This window comes from Pristiophorus japonicus, chromosome 6, assembly GCF_044704955.1.
Source record: "Pristiophorus japonicus isolate sPriJap1 chromosome 6, sPriJap1.hap1, whole genome shotgun sequence".
In the NCBI taxonomy this organism is placed as follows: Eukaryota; Metazoa; Chordata; class Chondrichthyes; family Pristiophoridae; genus Pristiophorus; species Pristiophorus japonicus.
This window is the reverse complement of record NC_091982.1, coordinates 190,595,346-190,616,998: the sequence shown is the minus strand read 5'-3', so window position 1 is coordinate 190,616,998 and position 21,653 is coordinate 190,595,346. Positions and strand designations below refer to the sequence as shown.

The 21,653-nt window shown below is 45.3% G+C and overlaps 1 pseudogene; it reads left to right on the top strand.

Moving 5' to 3' along the window:
• The first annotated feature begins 492 nt into the window (after positions 1–492).
• LOC139266441 (U2 spliceosomal RNA) lies at positions 493–694 on the top strand (annotated as a pseudogene).
• The last annotated feature ends 20,959 nt before the right edge of the window (positions 695–21,653 follow it).

The following is a 21,653-nucleotide window of genomic DNA, read 5'->3' as shown; positions in this document are numbered from 1 at the left end:
TGAAGACTAACAGACAGAATTTAAAATGTGCAACATAATAAATGATGAGTAATGGAGTTGCAAGACAGTACTTGAATTGACTGGTCCGTTGAAACCATAAGCTGAAGGAAGGAAGAATGTTTGCAGAACGCTGAGAATTAACTGCTGCCTTAAACTCAGCATAAGCTGTTTTTTTTATTTTAGAATATTCAGCATGTAGTTAAACATTTGCATTTGACTTCCCACATGATGGTATAGAAGCTGAATATATGGCAATTTTATCTACCTCCAATATCTGAGCAATGCTAAACATCAGGATTCACTGGCATCCCTTGTTTCCAGCGTTGCTAAGAGCATAAAGACAGGAATTACATTGTAGGATGTCATCCCCTCATTTGAATGCACCCACCCATTTGTGTGTGGGCATATTGTGTGCATGCCCCCTAGTGGGCTGAAAATGTCGATGGATGGCAAAAGGGGCAGGAGCAAGGGTGATGGAATCCCACCCTCCTCTTCCCTTCTCGGCCTTTTGGCTAAGATCATGCGCAACTGACCTGACAGGGGAGTAACCATGACCCCAAAGTGGTTCTCCCTGGATCAGGAAGGTGGTTCTCCTATGCTTTTTGGAAATAGGAGGTGGGTGGGGTGGCTTGACCCATCCACCTCCACGTGTGTGGGGGGCCTGACCCATCCACCTCCATGGCACGAACCTGGTATTGCAGTACTTCCAGGAACGGTGCAGTGGCTCTCGGCCTTTTGGCTAAGAGCATTGGCGCAGAGTGATCCTTGATGTGTGCAAGGTGATCTCTGGCGTTTGTGATTTGACAAAGAATTGGAAAGATTGGCAACGAAAAATTTAAAAAAAAAATCCCACCCTCCTCTTCCCCTCCTGCCTGCTCCGAATATGGTGGATTTTGAAAATGCTTTAGATCTCCTTTCTCCAAAAGTTACATTTTGTTATCTGTCTTTCTATCAGTTGATCATAAAACTCAATAATTATTAATAATTTAAAATTTTACAGCAATTGGGAATTGGCCTAAATTCTACTCAGCATAATCTGGATCATCGTGTAAATGTAAATCAAGCATATTTGAATTATTTTGAGGTGTTTTGGGGAGCTGCATGCAGTATATTTAGATTTTAGAGACTTATGTAAATACTTTATACTAAAAATAATGAACTTAGAATAGCTTCCTTCTGGGAAAGGTATTTAATTAATGCAAAGGATTATATATATCCCTTTGTAAGCAATACATATCCACTTTAAGTTTTATTGTATTGATTGCAAACTCTTTCAAGACTTGTGTTTCACTAATGCCACCCACACCCTTATCAAACCTGAAAGGGTTGTTAATTAATGAAACAAAAACAAGTCTCACTGGATGATTTTTTACATTCAAAGAGAATAATGTTGGGTGTGGTCCTAAATTCTGGATAATAGGGCTAGGCATGTTTAAAGGAATTTTAGCTTCAAGAAAAGTTCTAGTTTCATTCTGAAAGGTTAACTTGTAATCACGTAACAATAACATAGCAAACAATGTAGGAATTGGCACATGAATTAAAATCATAATAGACTATTATTAGTTGGTAATGAGCTGCCCTTTTTGCTCACTTTTAATAATCCTGTGCAATTCGTATCTCAACCAAACTGGATCAGGATTGAATTTTATCAATGTTAAATGTTTTTAATTATTTCAATTTACTTCTCTTTTATAGTCTACTACTATTGTTGCATGTGGTCCACAGCATGACCAATTATAGATAGGACTCATCGTTGCAATTCTTATATAGTTGCTTTTGTTGCTGGTTCAGTTCGTCGGGTTAATATATATTCCCAAGCATTATTTCAAGTGACTTTGAGTCAATGAACAGGAGCCATCCATAGTTAGAGTAAAAGGAGACCACATCTTCTGGCAGGCAATACAGGTTGTCAGTTTAACACCCTGTTAGATTTTTCATCAAATAGTTTTACTGACTTCTGACAATGTCATCATACTTACAGGTACATTTAGAAACCGGCCTCTGTTGAGATTTGTTATTAGGTAGTGTTTTGCAATTAATCCATTGACCTGTGATGTTATGAACTTATTAAGATCAGACCAATTGAGTCACTGAAATATAATAGCTTATGTTGTTGTGCAATTATAATGGGGTAGATTTTTCTTTCTTTGCTGCTCTATTTTCACTATCACTAGGGAGGTAGTGCTGGACAGACTAATGGGACTGAAGGTAGACAAGTCCCCTGGTCCTGATGAAATGCATCCCAGGGTATTAAAAGAGATGGCGGAAGTTATAGCAGATGCATTTGTTATAATCTACCAAAATTCTCTGGACTCTGGGGAGGTACCAGCGGATTGGAGAGCAGCTAATGTAACGCCTCTGTTTAAAAAAGGGGGCAGGCAAAAGGCAGGTAACGAGAGGCCGGTTAGTTTAACATCTGTAGTGGGGAAAATGCTTGAAACTATCATTAAGGAAGAAATAGCGGGACATCTGGATAGGAATAGTGTAATCAAGCAGACGCAGCATGGATTCATGAAAGGGAAATCATGTTTAACTAACTTACTGGAATTCTTTGAGGATATAACGAGCATGGTGGATAGAGGTGTACCGATGGATATGGTGTATTTAGATTTCCAAAAGGCATTCGATAAGGTGCCACACAAAAGGTTACTGCAGAAGATAAAGGTACGCGGAGTCAGAGGAAATGTATTAGCATGGATAGAGAATTGGCTAACTAACAGAAAGCAGAGAGTCGGGATAAATGGGTCCTTTTCAGGTTGGCAATCGGTGGTTAGTAGTGTGCCACAGGGATCAGTACTGGGACCACAACTGTTTACAATATACATAGATGACCTAGAAGAGGGGACAGAGTGTAGTGCAACAAAATTTGCAGATGACACTAAGATTAGTGGGAAAGCGGGTTGTGTAGAGGACTCTGAGAGGCTGCAAGGAGATTTGGATAGGTTAATCGAATGGGCTAAGGTTTGGCAGATGGAATACAATGTCGGAAAGTGTGAGGTCATCCACCTTGGGAAAAAAAACAGTAAAAGGGAATATTATTTGAATGGAGAGAAATTACAACATGCTGTGGTGCAGAGGGACCTGGGGGTCCTTGTGCATGAATCCCAAAAGGTTAGTTTGCAGGTGCAGCAGGTAATCAGGAAGGCAAATGGAATGTTGGCCTTCATTTCGAAAGGGATGGAGTACAAAAGCAGGGAGGTGTTGCTGCAACTGTACAGGGTATTGGTGAGGCCGCACCTGGAGTACTGCGTGCAGTTTTGGTCACCTTACTTAAGGAAGGATATACTAGCTTTGGAAGGGGTACAGAGATGATTCACTAGGCTGATTCGAGAAATGAGGGGGTTACCTTATGATGATAGATTGAGTAGACTGGGTCTTTACTCGTTGGAGTTCAGAAGGATGAGGGGTGATCTTATAGAAACATTTAAAATCATGAAAGGGATAGACAAGATAGAGGCAGAGAGGTTGTTTCCATTGGTGGGTGAGACTAGAACTAGGGGGCACAGCCTCAAAATACGGAGGAGCCAATTTAAAACCGAGTTGAGAAAGAATTTCTTCTCCCAGAGGGTTGTGAATCTGTGGAATTCTCTGCCCAAGGAAGCAGTTGAGGCTGGCTCATTGAATGTTTTCAAGTCAAAGATAGATAGATTTTTAAGCAATAAGGGAATTAAGGGTTACGGGGAGAGGGCGGGTAAGTGGAGCTGAGTCCACGACCAGATCAGCCATGATCTTATTGAATGGCGGAGCAGGCTCGAGGCGCTAGATGGCCTACTCCCGTTCCTAATTCTTATGTTCTTATGTTCTTATTTTCAATTCATTGGGAATGCTCCTCTATCTGTTTCTTTGCAGGAAGACAAGAAAAATGAACTGAGGCTTTTCAGACTGGTCAGGTGCTACAGGAGATATCTGATATCCTCACTTTAGAACCTGCAGACCAAGGTGTTCCAACGTCCAGTTGGCCCAGGATCAGTACCTTTGAAGACTGTACCTCACAATGGAAGCATCAATGAATTAGGCTACATGATGGAACATGATCTGTAGCCCACCTTAGACTCCACACTTCCAGTGGCTGCGAAGGTCACCACCATCCTGATTTTTTATGCTATGTGATCATTCCAGGCTACCTTAAGGGACTTCAGTAAAATTGTTCAATTGGCCATGCACACAAGCCAGTTCAAGTTCACCTTCTGTGTTCTGTGCCTCACCCTGTGTGCACCCTCTGGTTCACCATCTAAGACCCTCAGGTGTTTCTGACCTGGTGCTTTGCATGGAGAGGCGAATGACAGGTAGTGCAAAGGGGACTGGCAGATCTTTACCCTCCTCTGCTCTTCTTGCTGTGTGGCCCCTAGAGGAGAAGGGGCTAGAATTTACGTGACTTCAGCAGAAGGAGTGACATAAAAATTTCACAGAATAGTGTTTTGGCAGGTTATATGTGGTTCAGTAACATAAGAAGCAGAATGTCATGAACCTGCAGCTGGCATCTGCCCTCCTACTTCCACATCAATTCTCTCTCCTATTTGCTGCACATGCTGCACCTGAACTCAGGCATTATACATTTGATAATCCAGTTTGCTGGAGAAAAAAAGTCGTCCCTTGTTTGGTGCCTGATGTTTTAATCTGTTTGCAGGCATTTAAATCCTGCAGGAGCACATACTGTCCTGACCTACCCAACCCCATGGTGGCTAGCACTCAATCGGAGGGGGAAATGCCACTGGAAGCCCACCTTCATTATATGAATTAAGCTAAACCCTGCAACATTTGCTAGGATTAGTGCTGGTCCAGTCAGATGGGCGGAGGTCCCAAATCAACACACTAATGACAATTCTATCAGCAGAGAGGGAAATATAGGGTAATATTCTCAGTCCATACTTTCTGCCGTCACAAAATCAGATTTCTAGTGTCTGACTGGAGCAATCTCAATAGGTCAAATTAGAGTCATCATCATAGGCGGTCCCTCGAACGAGGATGACTTGCTTCCACATGAGTTCACAGACGTTTCAATAAAGTTCCCGATGTTCCAGTCCTGAGCTCCAATTGAAAGGGTGGAAGATGCCTGTGCATGGATTTTTTTAACGTCTGGTGACCATTGCACATCAGCCACCACATGGGCTTGACAGAGCTAGGCCTTTATCCAGTGGCAAGGGTTAACCAGGACGACTGGAGACCTGCTCTGCTGCACAAACCTAGTGCGCACACATATCGCAGTGTAGGCAAGCCCGTGCTGCCCTTGGGTCCTCGGCTCTTCTTGCCCGGAACCCTCATTCACCACACCTCCGCCACGATCTCTCGCCGCTCCTCCGCCACAAACATTCGCTGCACCTCCGCCACGATCCCTCACCGCTCCTCCGTCACAAAAACACTCGCCGCACCTCCGCCACGATCTCCCACCGCACCTCCACACCAAACATTCGCCGAACCTCTGTTACGATCACCTACCAAATCTCAGCCAAGATCCCTCATCACTCCTCCACCCTGATCACTCGTTTCAAGTCCGCCACGACCTTCTTGCTCCTCTGCTTGACCAGGGCTCCGCCGATGCTCCTGCCCATGCTCCAACCAGTGACCTGGGTCCTGATGACATCACCCAGTCGCCCACCTCGAAGTCGTCGCACATTTATGTCAGCTCGCGCTGGAAGCTGCAGTGGGATGCTCCAGCTCTTTATACTCACGACCTGAGGTGGTGTTCTCTCGCAGTTTGGGGTGGCCCACGATATCCCAGGGCCCGGCGCTTCAGCGCTTTATAATCCCGACTTGTGGTGTTCTCTTGCAGGTCAGGGTGACCCAAATTAGAGTACTGTAAGTTATGTGCCCAATCTATGTGAAGAAAGAGCCTACATTTGTTTTCTAATATGTCCTTACTATACAGTGTAAATGCACTCGAGGCCCATACTTGAGAGAAGATCACTCTGTGACCAGTTACCTTTATTACCAAGACCTCAAGAGCCAGACGGTGGGTGGAGCTTCCCCTTTTATACTGGAAAGTCCGGGTTCGGAGTGTCTCCCACAAGTTCGCCCCCTGTGGTCAGTGTTCTCAAGGTGTACAACTTAGGTCAGCTTATACATGGGTTACAATGACAGTTGAATACATGACATCACCTCCCCCCACTAAAGTCTTATTGGGATCACAGGTTAAATCTCTCTGGTAGTTTACGCTTCCTTGTAGAGCGCCTGAGTTGGGGCTCCGGTTGTTGGGCGCTGGTCTGAGTGTCTGCTGTTTGCCGTGCCTCAGGCCTGTCCAGACTGCCCACAGTGACTGGGCTCTCCGCCACTTGGTTCCGGTGTTCGGTCACCTGTGATGGAGTAAACTCTACGTCATGTTCTTCCTCTGCTTCTTCTATGGGGTTGCTGAACCTCCTTTTAGTTTGATCCACGTGTTTGCGGCAGATTTGCCCATTAGTAAGTTTAACTACCAAAACTCTATTCCCCTCTTTGGCAATCACAGTGCCTGCAAGCCATTTGGGCCCTGCAGCGTAATTAAGAACAAAAACAGGGTCATTGACATCAATACATCGCGCCCTCGCATTCCTGTCATGGTAGTCAACAATTTCTCAACAATTTCTTTCATAGTAGGGTGTATAAGGGATAACCTGGTTTTGAGCATCCTTTTCATTGGCAGCTCTGCGGGTGGAACCCCTGTGAGCGAGTGTGGTTGGGATCTATTGGCCAACAGGAAGCGTGATAAGCGGCTTTGTAGGGAACCCCCTTGGATTCTGAGCATTCCCTGTTTGATTATCTGCACTGCTCGTTCCGCCTGGCCGTTTGAGGCCGGCTTGAACGGTGCCGTTCTGACATGGTTGATTCCATTGCCTGCCAAGAAGTCCTGGAATTCAGTGCTTGTGAAGCACGGGCCATTGTCGCTGACCAAGACGTCCGGTAGACCATGGGCGGCGAACATTGCCTGTAGACTTTCTACCGTGGCAGGGGATGTGCTTGAATTTAAAATGGCACACTCAATCAATTTGGAGTAGGCGTCTACTACAACCAAAAACATTTTTCCCATGAAAGAACCTGCATATTCCACATGGATGTGTGACCATGGCTTGGCAGGCCAGGACCAGGGGCTAAGGGGGCTTCCCTGGGTGCGTTGCCCAGCTGAGCACACATGTTGCACTTGTGAACACAAAGTTCCAGCTCTGCATCTATCCCTGGCCACCAAACGTGTGACCTGGCAATTGCCTTCATCATGACAATGCCTGGGTGCTCATTGTGAAGTTCTCTGATAAACACCTCTCTGCCCTTCTGGGGCATGACTACTCGGTTTCCCCACAGTAGGCAATCGGCCTGAATTAAGAATTCATTCTTGTGCCTATGAAACGGTTTAAACTCCTCAGGGCATGCCCCGTACGTGGCTGCCCAGTCCCCATTCAGGACACATTTCTTAACTAAAGACAGTAGCAGGTCTTTATTTGTCCAGATTTTAATCTGACGGGCTGTCACAGGTGAGCCTTCGCTTTCGAAAGCTTCAACAGCCATGACCATCTCAACATCATGCTCAGCTGCCCCCTCAGTGGTGGCTAGTGGTAGCCTGCTGAGTGCATCGGCACAGTTTTCAGTGCCCGGTCTGTGCCGAATTGTGTAGTCATAGGCGGCTAATGTAAGTGCTCACCTCTGTATGTGGGCCAATGCATTCGCATTTATGGCCTTGTTGTCGGCCAAAAGGGATGTTAGGGGTTTGTGATCTGTCTCCAGCTCAAATTTCCTGCCAAACAGGTAGTGGTGCATTTTTTTTTTACTGCATATACACATGCTAGCGCTTCCTTTTCAACTATCCTGTAGTCCCTTTCTGCCCGGGACAGACTTCTGGAGGCATAAGCTACCGGCTGTAACTGACCATTGGCATTCACATGCTGCAACACACACCCGACCCCATATGACGACGCATCACACGTTAAAACTAGTTTCTTACACGGGTCATATAACGTTAACAGTTTTTTGGAGCACAACAAATTGCGTGCTCGATCAAAAGCCCTTTCCTGGCTGTCCCCCCAGACCCAATTGTTACCTTTGCGTAGGAGCACGTGTAGCGGCTCGAACAGCGTGCTCAATTTGGGAAGAAAGTTGCCAAAATAGTTCAGGAGCCCTAGGAACGAACGCAGCTCCATCATGTTATGGGGTCTGGGTGCTCTTTGGATCGCTTCCGTTTTGGACGCAGTAGGTCTGATCCCGTCTGCTGCTACCCTCCTCCCCAGGAATTCTACCTCTGGAGCTAAAAAGACGCACTTCGCCTTTTTCAGTCGCAGTCCTACCCAGTACAGTCTGCGTAGCACCTCCTCCAGGTTGTGGAGATGTTCTTCAGTATCGCGACCCATGATGAGGATTCGTCTTGAAAAACCACCATCCTTGGAATCGACTTGAGGAGGCTTTCCATATTTCGCTGAAAGATCGCAGCGGCCGAACGAATCCCGAACGGACATCTGTTATACTCAAACAACCCCTTGTGTGTCGTGATGGTGGTCAACTTCTTCGACTCACTCGCCAGCTCCTGGGTCATGTAAGCTGAGGTCAGGTCCAATTTTGAAAAAAGTTTGCCACCAGATAGCGTCGCAAAAAGCTCCTCCGCTCTCGGTAGCGGGTACTGGTCTTGGAGTGAGACCCAATTGATAGTGGCCTTGTAATCGCCACGTATCCTGACTGATCCATCCGCCTTGAGCACCGACACGATCGGGCTCACCCAGTCACTTAATTCGACTGGCGAGATGATGCCTTCCCTCAGCAGGCGGTCCAATTCGCATTCTATCTTTTCCCGCATCACGTACGGCACCGCTCTGGCCTTGTGGTGTACTGACCTGCCGTCCGGGTTTATGTGAATCACTGCCTTGGTCCCCATGAAAGTGCCGATGCTGGGTTGAAATAATGAGTCAAATTTGTCCAGGACCTGTGAGCATGATACTCGCTCCACAGAAGAAATTGCATTGACATCGCCCCATTTCCAGTTCATGACAGCAAGCCAACTCCTCCCCAGTAGTGTGGGACCGTCCCCGGGACAATCTAGAGTGGCAACCTGTTCTCCGAATCTTTGTGGGTCACGACTACCGTGGCGCTGTCTCCTTTGTATATGTCCATGGCAGTGCGTCAATCGGCAATAATTTTGGCCTCCTGGCCTTGGACACCTACAACCTTTCGAACTGTTTGATACTCATCAGGGACTGGCTGGCCCCCGTGTGTTGCTTCATTAATACTGGGATGCCATTGAGGAGCACTTTCATCATTATCGGTGGCGTCCTGGTATATGAACTTTATATGTGCTCCACATGAACTCGCTGAACTTCAGCTTCCAGCGATTTCCCCCAGTATTCATTTGGCCTCATAGGGCTTACATCGGGCCCGTCCTCCTCGTACATCAACCTGGCTGCAGGCTTCCTGCACATGCGCGCCAAGTGACCGCTGACGTTGCAGTTTCTGTAGATATATTGCTGATACCTGCAAGCTCTGGCTGGGTGTTTGCTTCCACACCTCCAGCATGAGCTAGAGGCCCCAGTGTTGGAAACAAAAGGTCCATTACCAGTCGATCGTCTCTGACTGTCTCTGTAACTGTCCTTAAGCGCACCATTAACAGGTGTTGATGGCCCCATTACTGGCCGCATTGTCCATTGCAATGGCATGAATCGCTGTTCAGCTAGCTATTGTCTCTGTTGAATTCCCCCTTTGGGTTCGACTGCATGCTGGGGCATGTCCGATTGCCCTTGTCTGCCTAGAGAACTGTGTGCCGCGTTAACAATGTTGACTCCCTGGTCGTTTGCCGCATTTGAGTCAAGATTTTTGCCATAAATCATTCTGGTCTCTTCCTCCCCTGAGATAAATGTCTGGGCTATCAGAGCCGCCACTTCCAAGGTCAAGTCTTTGGTCTCAATCAGTTTCCTGAAAACCCCAGCGTGCCCGATGCCCTCAATAAAAAAGTCTCGCAGCATCTCCGCTCTGCATGCATCTGGGAACTTACATAGGCTCGCCAGTCACCGGTGATCTGCCACGAAGTCTGGAACGCTTTGCCCTTCTCGCCGCCAGTGCGTGTAAAACCGGTGTCTCGCCATGTGCATGCTGCTCACCGGTTTAAGGTGTTCCCCGACCAACTTACTGAGCTCTTCGAATGTCTTGTCCGCCGGCTTCTCTGGAGCTAGAAGGTCCATCAGGGAGTACGTTCTGAATCCACAAACCGTCAGGAGATGAGCCCTGCGTTTGTCGGCCGAATCCTGTCCCAACCATTCCTTAGTGACAAAACTTTGCTGTAGTCTCTCAATAAAGTCGTCCCAATCATCACCTCTCTTCTGTGCTGCTAGTGGCCATGCTCGCGTGGTTTAAATCCGTTTCTCGTCGCCAATAATATGTCCTTACTATACAGTATAAATGCACACAAGGCCCATACTTGAGAGAAGGTCGCTCTGTGACCAGTTACCTTTATTACCAAGACCTCAAGAGCCAGAAGGTGGGTGGAGCTTCCCCTTTTATACCGGAAAGTCCAGGTTAGGAGTGTCACCCACAAGTTTGCCCCCTGTGGTCAGTGTTCTCAAGGTGTACAACTTAGGTCAGCTTATACATGGGTTACAATGACAGTTGAATACATGACACTTTCCACTACCTCAGGACATACTAAAGTGCTTCACAGCCAATTAATTATTCTTTGAAGTGTAGTCATTGTTCTTATGTTGGCAAATACAGCAACAAAATTGCACATAGCAATCTTCACAAACAACAATGAAATAAATGACCAGCCAATCTGTGTTTATGGGGTTAGTCGAAGGTTAAATATTAGCCAGGACTTTGGGAAAATTTCCCCAGTTCAGAACATAAGAACATAAGAAATAGGAGCAGGAGTTGGCCATGTGGCCCCTCGAACCTGCTCCGCTATTCAATAAGATCATGGCTGATCTGATCATGGACTCAGCTCCACTTCCCTGCCCGCTCCCCATAACCTTTGATTCTCTTATCACTCAAAAATCTGTCTATTTCCGCCTTAAATATATTCAGTGACCCAGCCACCACAGTTCTCTAGGGCAGAGAATTCCACAGATTTACAACCCTCTAAGACAAGAAATTTCACCTCATCTCAGTTTTAAATGGGCGGCCCCTTATTCTAAGACTATGTCCCCTAGTTTTAGTTTCCCCTATGAGTGGAAATAGCCTCTCTGCATCCACCTTGTCGTGCCACCTCATTATCTTATAAGTTTCAATAAGATCACCTCTTATTCTTCTGAACTCCAATGTGTATAGGCCCAACCTACTCAACTTATCCTCATAAGTCAACCCCCTCATTTCCGGAGTCAACTTAGTGAACCTTCTCTAAACAGCCTCCATTGCAAGTATATCCTTCCTTAAATACAGATACCAAAACTGTATGCAGTCCTCCAGGTGTGGCCTCACCAATATCCTGTACAGTTGTAGCAAAGAGCTTGTCTTCAAATAGTACCTACCAAGAGTATCACTCTCGCCTCAGAGTCAGAAGGTTGTGGGTTCAAGTCCCACTTCAGGGACTTGAGCACATAAATCTAGGCTGACACTCCAGTGCAGTGCTGCACTGTCGGAGGTGCCGTCTTTCGGATGAGATGTTAAACCGAGGGTCCATCTGTTCTCTCACATGGACGTAAAAGATTCCCATGGCACTATTTTAAAGAAGAGCATGGGAGTTATCCCCAGAATCCTGGCCAATATTTATCCCTCAATCAACATAACAAAAACAGATTATCTGGTCATTATCACATTGCTGTTTGTGGGAGCTTGCTGTGCACAAATTGGCTGTAGCGTTTCCCACATTACAACAGTGACTACACTCCAAAAGTACTTAATTGACTAAAGCACTTTAAGACGTCCGGTGGTCGTGAAAGGCGCGATATAAATGCAAGTCTTTCTTTCAAAGGATCATTTACATCCATCTGAGCAGGAAGGCCTTGGTTTAACATTTAATTCAAAAGACAGAATCACTGACAACACAACACTCCCTCAGTACTGGGCTGATGTGTCAGCCTATGTGCTCAAGTCTTATATCAGGGTGAAAACCAGCAATCTTCTGGTTCATATGTACGGGTGTTACTATTGAACTCCACTGACGCAATGGTCTTATAGTGGGTCTGAGTGTCAGGTAGAGATAGGCCTACTGCTAGTCTCCATCTGATTTCCCTGGCGGTCCAGTGGAGACTCATGCCATTTAGATCATCATCATAGGTAGTCCCTCGAAATCGAGGAAGTCTTGCTTCCACTCGAAAAATGAGTCCGTAGGTGGCTGAACCGTCCAATATGAGAGCCACAATCCCTGTCACAGGTGGGACAGATAGTTGTTGAGGGTAATGGAGGGTGGGACAGATTTGCCACACGCTCTTTCCGCTGCCTGCGCTTGATTTCTGCATGCTCTTAGTGATGAAACTCAAGGCGCCCAGCGTCCTCCCGGATGCACTTCCTCCACTTAGGGTGGTCTTTGACCAGGGACTCCCAGGTGTCAGTGGGGATGTTGCACTTTATCAGGAAGGCTTTGAGGGTGTCCTTGTAACGTTTCCTCTGCCCAACTTTGGCTCATTTGCCGTGAAGGAGTTCCGAGTAGAGCGCTTGCTTTGGGAGTCTCATGTCTGGCATGCGAACAATATGGCCTGCTGATCAAGTGTGGTCAGTGCTTCAATGCTGGGGATTTTGGCCTAGTTGACGACGCTAACGGTGGTGCGTCTGCCCTCCCAGGGGATTTGTAGGATCCTGCGGAGACATCGTTGGTGAAATTTCTCCAGCGATTATGGGGTGTCTACTGTACATGGTCCATGTCTCTGAGCCATACAGGAGGGCGGGTATTACTACAGCCCTGTAGACCATGAGCTTCGTGGCAGATTTGAGGGCCTGGTCCCCAACACTCTTTTTCTCAGGCGGCCGAAGGCTGCACTGGCACACTGGAGGCTGTGTTGAATCTCGTTGTCAATGTCTGCTCTTGTTGATAAGAGGCTCACGAGGTATGGGAAATGGTCTACGTTGTCCAGGGCCGCGTCGTGGATCGTGATGACTGGTGGGCAGTGCTGTGCGGCGAGGACAGGCTGTTGGAAGACCTTTGTCTAATGGATGTTTAGCGTAAGGCCCATGCTTTCGTACGCCTCAATAAATACGTTGACTCTGACTTGGAGTTGAGCCTCTGTATTGGCAGACACTGGCGTCGTTCGCGTACTGTAGCTCAACGATGGAGGTTGGGGTGGTCTTGGACCTGGCCTGGAGACGACGAAGGTTGAACAGGTTCCCTGGTCTCCAGTCGTCTTGGACCCCCCTTGCCACTGGACCAAGACCTTGCTCAGCTAAGCCCGTTTGGTTGCCGGTGTGCAACCACCACCCCACGTTAAAAGAACTCACACATAGGCATCTTCCACTCCTTTAACATGAAGTTTGGGACCTGGAACATCAGGACCCTCATGGACAATTCCATTTCGGTATAGTACCTGCAATTACAATTTTGGTTTAAAGACTCAAAATGTTAATTTTTCAAACACTCATCCAATCAGTTATTAAAACTCTGCAATAAATATTACAATTGTGTTGGATCACACATTGCTTCTAACCCAAAAATGTAGTTTTGCAATCTCATAATTATAAATCTATTTTTTATACAGATTAACATAGCCCAGATTTTTAAAATACATTCTGCTTCTCATGAAGATTTTCTTTTTTTTGAGTCATTTATCTTACATGTATGTTTCTTGAGAATGAAAAGCCTAGAAAAGATTGATCAGCATATTTTCACAAAAACAAGTTTGATTACAGGTGCACTTTACATTTGCAGAGGATCACACACTTTTTACTGTTGTGATGACTAACAAAAACAAATTGAAGTACCCCAGGTGGGGAGACTGTGGTTTCCTCTTTAAAGAGCAGAGGAAGTGAGCTGTGCAGAAACACAATATGACAAATTAAAAAATTGTGTTAGTTAATATGCTAATATTTTTCTAAAGAAATCTAAACTAAGTATGGAAATTTTAAAATTGAACTCACAAATCTAGGTTGCACGTTCAAATAATTCCTCATTTGGGGTTTATGTAAATTACAAGCACACAGGTTTGTAGCTATGAGCCATTTTATTGCTAATCATTTGCTGATACCATTAGTTGTAACAATAATAACTTTTGTGTCATTAATTTGTAGGAAGTGAAAATAAAATGTTTCTTCTCTGCACCTCTCAAAATGCATGGCATATAGAGCTGGATCGGTCCATGCAATAAGCCTTGCGCTTATTCCACCCTTTGCAAAAATTGCACAATCTATATTGGTGAGATAGTCTACCCTATGCTGGCGCAGTTTGCTGAACATAGACATAGCTAGATAAATATGGCTGTCAATTTTTCTGCCATTGGTATAGGCAAACTGAAAGCTCCTGCTTGATAAGGCTTGTAGTGGAAACCACAAGAAGAGATAACATCTGGGCCACAGATGGACTTATTGGAGTAATATTATGTTTTAACACTCCAATCGTGGAATCTCAATTTATAGGAGGGCAAATAAAATAGTCAGACCTGGGGATTAATACAACCTCCCAATTTTCTGATTGTCCATTTTAATATCTAGAAAATGAGGAAGGTTCCAAATCGGGCATCCTATTGCTGTGGCCACAGAACTGAAGTCAATGGAAATGAAAATCAGGAGAGGGGCTTAACTGGTGGTCGAGCCGATGTCGCACATTTTACACTATCGTAAGTGTCTTTCACATCCAACCCTTGTCCCATTCACAGAAGCGCTGAACACCATCAGACTTTTCACCCTTTCATGCTCTCCTTCGCCAACCCTCACAGTTCATATTGGCATTCTTCTCCATCTCCTCCCCTCTCAATTCAACCTGGCACTCTTCTCACCCTCCAACCCTGTTTAAGTTAGTATTCTTCTTCCCCACTTAAAGCTGGTGCACTTTTAATCATCAAAATACTCAGATCAAAATAGCAGTTTCCCCCTCCCCCCAGTTCATGCTGGCATTCTGCCTCTCATTTTGCTCAGTTCATTCTGACATTCGCCTTCCTTCCTTCCCCCTTCCCTCCCATCAAAGCAATCATTCCTAGCTTCTGCCCCTTTCCCGCTCCTCTTCATTTCCCCTTTCCCTCTCTCTTTTATTGCCATTCTATATCTCCCGCTCATTGCCATCCATTTCCCACCTTTCCTTCTCCCCTGCTCATTGCTTATTGCTGTTGCTCATGATAATGATTCTGGCTGCTGCACACTATAGGTGGGAATTCCTGTTCTTGTGAGAATTCCTAACTACAGTATCCAGCAGCCGGGAGCATTTCCATTAGGCAGAGGACTTGAGCAGAAGTGGTGTTGAGAGAAGAAGAGCATGGTCCACAATGGTTTCTGTCAGTTAAAGCTGATATGCAGATCAGGAAAAATGAGGACTGTCAGTGTGAAATGCTGCTGGTTGATATGTATGTATTTAAAACAATATATATATTAATAATAGCTGTTAGAAAGATTGAGTCTGTTCTTGAGAGGAATAATCAATCAATGCTTTGTTTTCTTTAGAAAGTGACTGGCAAAAGAAGCAGAGACGACATGAGGAAACATTTTTTTGCACAGCTAGTTGTTGTGATCTGGAATACACTGCCTTAAAGGATGGTGGAAGCAGATTCAATAGTAACTTTCAAAAGGGAATTGGATAAGTACTTGAAGGGAAAAAGTTACAGGGCTATGTAGAAAGAGTAGGGGAGTGAGACTAATTGGATAGATCTTTCAAAGAGCGGCACAGGCACGATTGGCCAAATGGCCTCCTTCTGTGCTGTATCATTCTATGAAATCCAAGGCTCTGGGTAGATAGGGAATAAACATAGAAACATAGAAAATAGGTGCAGGAGTAGGCCATTCGGCCCTTCGAGCCTGCACCACCATTCAATAGAATCATGGCTGATCATTCCCTCAGTACCCCTTTCCTGCATTCTCTCCATACCCCTTGATCCCTTTAGCCGTAAGGGCCATATTTAACTCACTCTTGAATATGTCCAATGAACTGGCATTAACAACTCTCTGCAGTAGGGAATTCCACAGGTTAACAACACTCTGAGTGAAGAAGTTTCTCCTCATCTCAGTCCTAAATGGCCTACCCCTTATCCTAAGACTGTGTCCACTGGTTCTGGACTTCCCCAACATCGGGAACATTCTTCCTGCATCTAACCTGTCCAGTCTAGTCAGAATCTTCTATGTTTCTATGAGATTCCCTCTCATCCTTCTAAACTCCAGTGTATAAAGGCCCAGTTGATCCAGTCTCTCCTCATAGGTCAGTCCAGCCATCTCTGGAATCCGCCTGGTGAATCTTCGCTGCACTCCCTCAATAGCAAGAATGTCCTTCCTCAGATTAGGAGACCAAAATTGAACACAATATTCCAGGTGAGGCCTCACCAAGGCCTTGTACAACTGCAGTAAGACCTCCCTGCTCCTATACTCAAATCCCCTAGCTATGAAGGCCAACATACCATTTGCCTTCTTCACTGCCTGCTGTACCTGCATGCCAACTTTCAATGACTGATGAACCATGACACCCAGGTCTCGTTGCACCTCCCCTTTTCCGAATCTGCCACCATTCAGATAATATTCTGCCTTCCCTTTTTTTCCCCCAAAGTGGATAACCTCACATTTATCCACATTATACTGCATCTGCCATGTATTTGCTCACTCACCTAACCTGTCCCAGTCACCCTTCAGCCTCTTAGCGTCCTCCTCAGAATTCACACCACCACCCAGTTTAGTGTCATCTGCAAACTTGCAGCTATTACACTCAATTCCTTCATCTAAATCATTAATGTATATTGTAAAGAGCTGGGATCCCAGCACTGAGCCCTGTGACACCCCACTAGTCACTGCCTGCCATTCTGAAAAGGACCCGTTTATCCCGACTCTCTGCTTCCTGTCTGCCAACCAGTTCTCTATCCACGTCAGTACACTACCCCCAATACCATGCGCTTTGATTTTGCACACCAATCTCTTGTGTGGGACCTTGTCAAAAGCCTTTTGAAAGTCCAAATACACCACATCCACTGGTTCTCCCTTGTGCACTCTACTAGTTACATCCTCAAAAAATTCCAGAAGATTTGTCAAGCATGATTTCTCTTTCATAAATCCATGCCGACTTGGACCGATCCTGTCACTGCTTTCCAAAGCGCTGCTATTTCATCTTTAATAATTGATTCCAACATTTTTTCCACTACTGACGTCAGGCTAACCAGTCTATAATTACCTGTTTTCTCTCCCTCCTTTTTTAAAAAGTGGTGTTACATTAGCTACCCTCCAGTCGATAGGAACTGATCCAGAGTCGATCGACTGTTGGAAACTGATCACCAATGTATCCACTATTTCTAGGGCCATTTCCTTAAGTACTCTGGGACTATCAGGCCCTGGGGATTTATCGGCCTTCAATCCCATCAATTTCCCTAAAACAATTTCTCACCTAATAAGGATATCCTTCAGTTCCTTCTTCTCACTAGACCCTCGGTCCCCTAGTACTTCCGGAAGGTTATTTGTATCTTCCTTCGTGAAGACAGAACCAAAGTATTTGTTCAACTGGTCTGCCATTTCTTTGTTTCCCATTATAAATTCACCTGAATCTGACTGGGATTTACGTTTGTCCTCACTAATCTTTTTCTCTTCACATATCCACTGAAGCTTTTGCAGTCAGTTTTTATGTTCCCAGCAAGCGTCCTCTCATACTCTATTTTCCCCATCCTAATTAAACCCTTTGTCCTCCTCTACTGAATTCTAAATTTCTCCCAGTCCTCAGGTTTGCTGCTTTTTCTGGCCAATTTATGTGCCTCTTCCTTGGATTTAACACTATCCTTAATTTCCCTTGTTAGTCACGGTTGAGTCACCTTCCCCTTTTTATTTTTACTCCAGACAGGGATGTACAATTGTTGAAGTTCATCCATGTAGTCTTTAAATGTTTGCCATTGCCTATCCACCGTTAACCCTTTAAGTATCACTCGCCAGTCTATTCTAGCCAATTCACGTCTCATACCATCGAAGTTACCTTTCCTTAAGTTCAGGACCCTAGTCTCTGAATTAACTGTGTCACTCTCCATCTTAATAAAGAATTCTACCATATTATGCTCACTCTTCCCCAAGGGGCTTCGCACAACAAGATTGCTAATTAGTCCTTTCTCATTACACATCACCCAGTCTAGGACGGCCAGATCTCTAGTTGGTTCCTCGACATATTGGTCTTGAAAACCTTCCCTAATACGCCCCATGAAATCCTCCTCCACCATATTGCTACCAGTTTGGTTAGCCCAATCTATATGTTCCAGTTTCTAGGGAGAAGGTAAATGGAAAGAATAAAAGATTGATCATGTACAGGACAACAGAGCCAGGGTACTTTGAGAAAGAAGTCCCAGATATGGATGAGTGTGAAATGTTAAATTATTAAATGTTATAAGAGCACTGAGTACGTCCGATTCTGCCCAATGGTATACTGACATGATCAAACATGGCTCCAGGGTGACCAAGACTGGGAACACAACATCCAGGGGTATTCAACATTCAGGAAGGATAGACAGAAAGGAAAAGGAGGTGGGGTAGCGTTGCTGGTTAAAGAGGAAATTAACACAATAGTAAGGAAGGACATTAGCTTGGATGATGTGGAATCTGTATGGGTAGAGCTGCGGAATACCAAAGGGCAGAAAACGCTTGTGGGAGTTGTGCATGGACCACCAAACAGTAGTAGTAGTAGTAGTAGTGCTGGGGACAGCATCAAAGAAGAAATTAGGGATGCATGCAATAAAGGTACAGCAGTTATCATGTGCGACTTTAATCTACATATAGATTGGGCTAACCAAACTGGTAGCAATACGGTGGAGGAGGATTTCCTGGAGTGTATTAGGGATGGTTTTCGAGACCAATATGTCGAGGAACCAACTAGAGGGCTGGCCATCTTAGACTGGGTGATGTGTAATGAGAAAGGACTAATTAGCAATCTTATTGTGCGAGACCCCTTGGGGAAGAGTGAGCATAATATAGTAGAATTCTTTATTAAGATGGAGAGTGACACAGTTAATTCAGAGACTAGGGTCCTGAACTTAAGGAAAGGTAACTTCGATGGTATGAGACGTGAATTGACTAGAATAGACTGGCGAGTGATACTTAAAGGGTTAACGGTGGATAGGCAATGGCAAACATTAAAGACCACATGGATGAACTTCAACAATTGTACATCCCTGTCTGGAGTAAAAATAAAATGGGGAAGCTGGCTCAACCGTGGCTAACAAGGGAAATTAAGGATAGTGTTAAATCCAAGGAAGAGGCATATAAATTGGCAAGCTTGCCAGGAACATAAAAACTGACTGCAAAAGCTTCAGTGGATATGTGAAGAGAAAAAGATTAGTGAAGACAAAAATCAGTCCCTTGCAGTCAGAATCAGGTGAATTTATAATGGGGAATAAAGAAATGGCAGACCAATTGAACAAATACTTTGGTTCTGTCTTCACGAAGGAAGACACAAATAACCTTCCGAAAATACTAGGGGACCGAGGGTCTAGTGAGAAGGAGGAACTGAAGGAAATCCTTATTAGTCAGGAAATTGTGTTAGGGAAATTGATGGGATTGAAGGCCGATAAATTCCAAGAGCCTGATAGTCTGCATCCCAGAGTGCTTAAGGAAGTGGCCCTAGAAATAGTGGATGCATTGGTGATCATTTTCCAACAGTCTATCGACTTTGGATCAGTTCCTATCGACTGGAGGTTACCTAATGGAGCACCACTTTTTAAGAAAGGAGGGAGAGAGTAAACAGGTAATTATATGCCGGTTAGCCTGACATCATTAGTGGGGAAAATGTTGGAATCAATTATTAAAGATGAAATAGCAGCGCATTTGGAAAGCAGTGACAGGATCCGTTCAAGTCGGCATGGATTTATGAAGGGGAAGTCATGCTTGACAAATCTTCTCGAATTTTTTGAGGATGTAGCTAGTAGAGTGGACAAGGGAGAACCAGTGGATGTGGTGTATTTGGACTTTCAAAAGGCTTTTGACAAGGTCCCACACAAGAGATTGGTGTGCAAAATTAAAGCACATGGTATTGGGGGTAATGTACTGACGTGGATAGAGAACTGGTTGGCAGACAGGAAGCAAAGAATGGGAATAAACTGGTCCTTTTCAGAATGGCAGGCAGTGACTAGTGGGGTACCACAAGGTTCAGTGTTGGGACACCAGCTATTTACAATATACATCAATGACTTAGACGAAGGAATTGAATGTAATATCTCCAAGTTTGCAGATGACACTAAGCTGGGTGGCGGTGTGAGCTGTGAGGAGGATGCTAAGAGGCTGCAGGGTGACTTGGACAGGTTAGGTGAGTGGGCAAATGCATGGCAGATGCAGTATAATGTGGACAAATGTGAGGTTATCCACTTTGGTGGCAAAAACACGAAGGCAGAATGTTATCTGAATGGCGGCAAATTAGGAAAAGGGGAGGTGCAGCGAGACCTGGGTGTCATGGTTCATCAGTCATTGAAAGTTGGTCTGCAGGTACAGCAGGCGGTGAAGAAGGCAAATGGCATGTTGGCCTTCATAGTTAGGGGATTTGAGTGTAGGAGTAGGGACGCCTTACTGCAGTTGTACTGGGCCTTGGTGGGGCCTCACCTGGAATATTGTGTTCAGTTTTGGTCTCCTAATCTTGTTGTTGAGGGAGTGCAGCGAAGGTTCACCAGATTGATTCCCGGGATGGCAGGACTGACATATGAGGAGAGACTGGATCGACTGGGCCTGTATTCACTGGAGTTTAGAAGGATGAGAGGGGATCTCATAGAAACATATAAAATTCTGATGGGACTGGACAGGTTACATGCAGGAAGAATGTTCCCAATGTTGGGGAAGTCCAGAACCAGGGGACACAGTCTAAGGATAAGGGGTAAACCATTTAGGACTGAGATGAGGAGAAACTTCTTCACTCAGAGAGTTGTTAACCTGTGGAATTCTCTACCACAGAGAGTTGTTGATGCCAGTTCATTGCATATATTCAAGAGGGAGTTAGATATAGCTAAAAAGATCAAGGGATATGGAGAGAAAGCAGGAAAGTGGTACTGAGGTGAATGATCAGCCATGATCTTATTGAATGGTGGTGCAGGCTCGAAGGGCCGAATGGCCTACTCCTGCACCTATTTTCTATGTTTCTGTGTTTAGAAACATAGAAAATAGGTGCAGGAGTAGGCCATTCGGCCCTTCTAGCCTGCACCTCCATTCAATGAGTTCATGGCTGAACATTCAACTTCAGTACCCCATTCCTGCTTTCTCGCCATACCCCTTGATCCCCCTAGTAGTAAGGACCTCATCTAACTCCTTTTTGAATATATTTAGTGAATTGGCCTCAACAACTTTCTGTGGTAGAGAATTCCACAGGTTCACCACTCTCTGGGTGAAGAAGTTCCTCCGCATCTCGGTCCTAAATGGCTTACCCCTTATCCTTAGACTGTGACCTCTGGTTCTGGACTTCCCCAACATTGGGAACATTCTTCCCGCATCTAACCTGTCCAACCCCGTCAGAATTTTAAACGTTTCTATGAGGTCCCCTCTCATTCTTCTGAACTCCAGTGAATACAAGCCCAGCCGATCCAGTCCCCCTTGATAGGTCAGTCCCGCCATCCCGGGAATCAGCCCGGTGAACCCTCGCTGCACCCCCTCAACAGCAAGAATGTCCTTCCTCAGGCTAGGAGACCAAAACTGTACACAATACTCCAGGTGTGGCC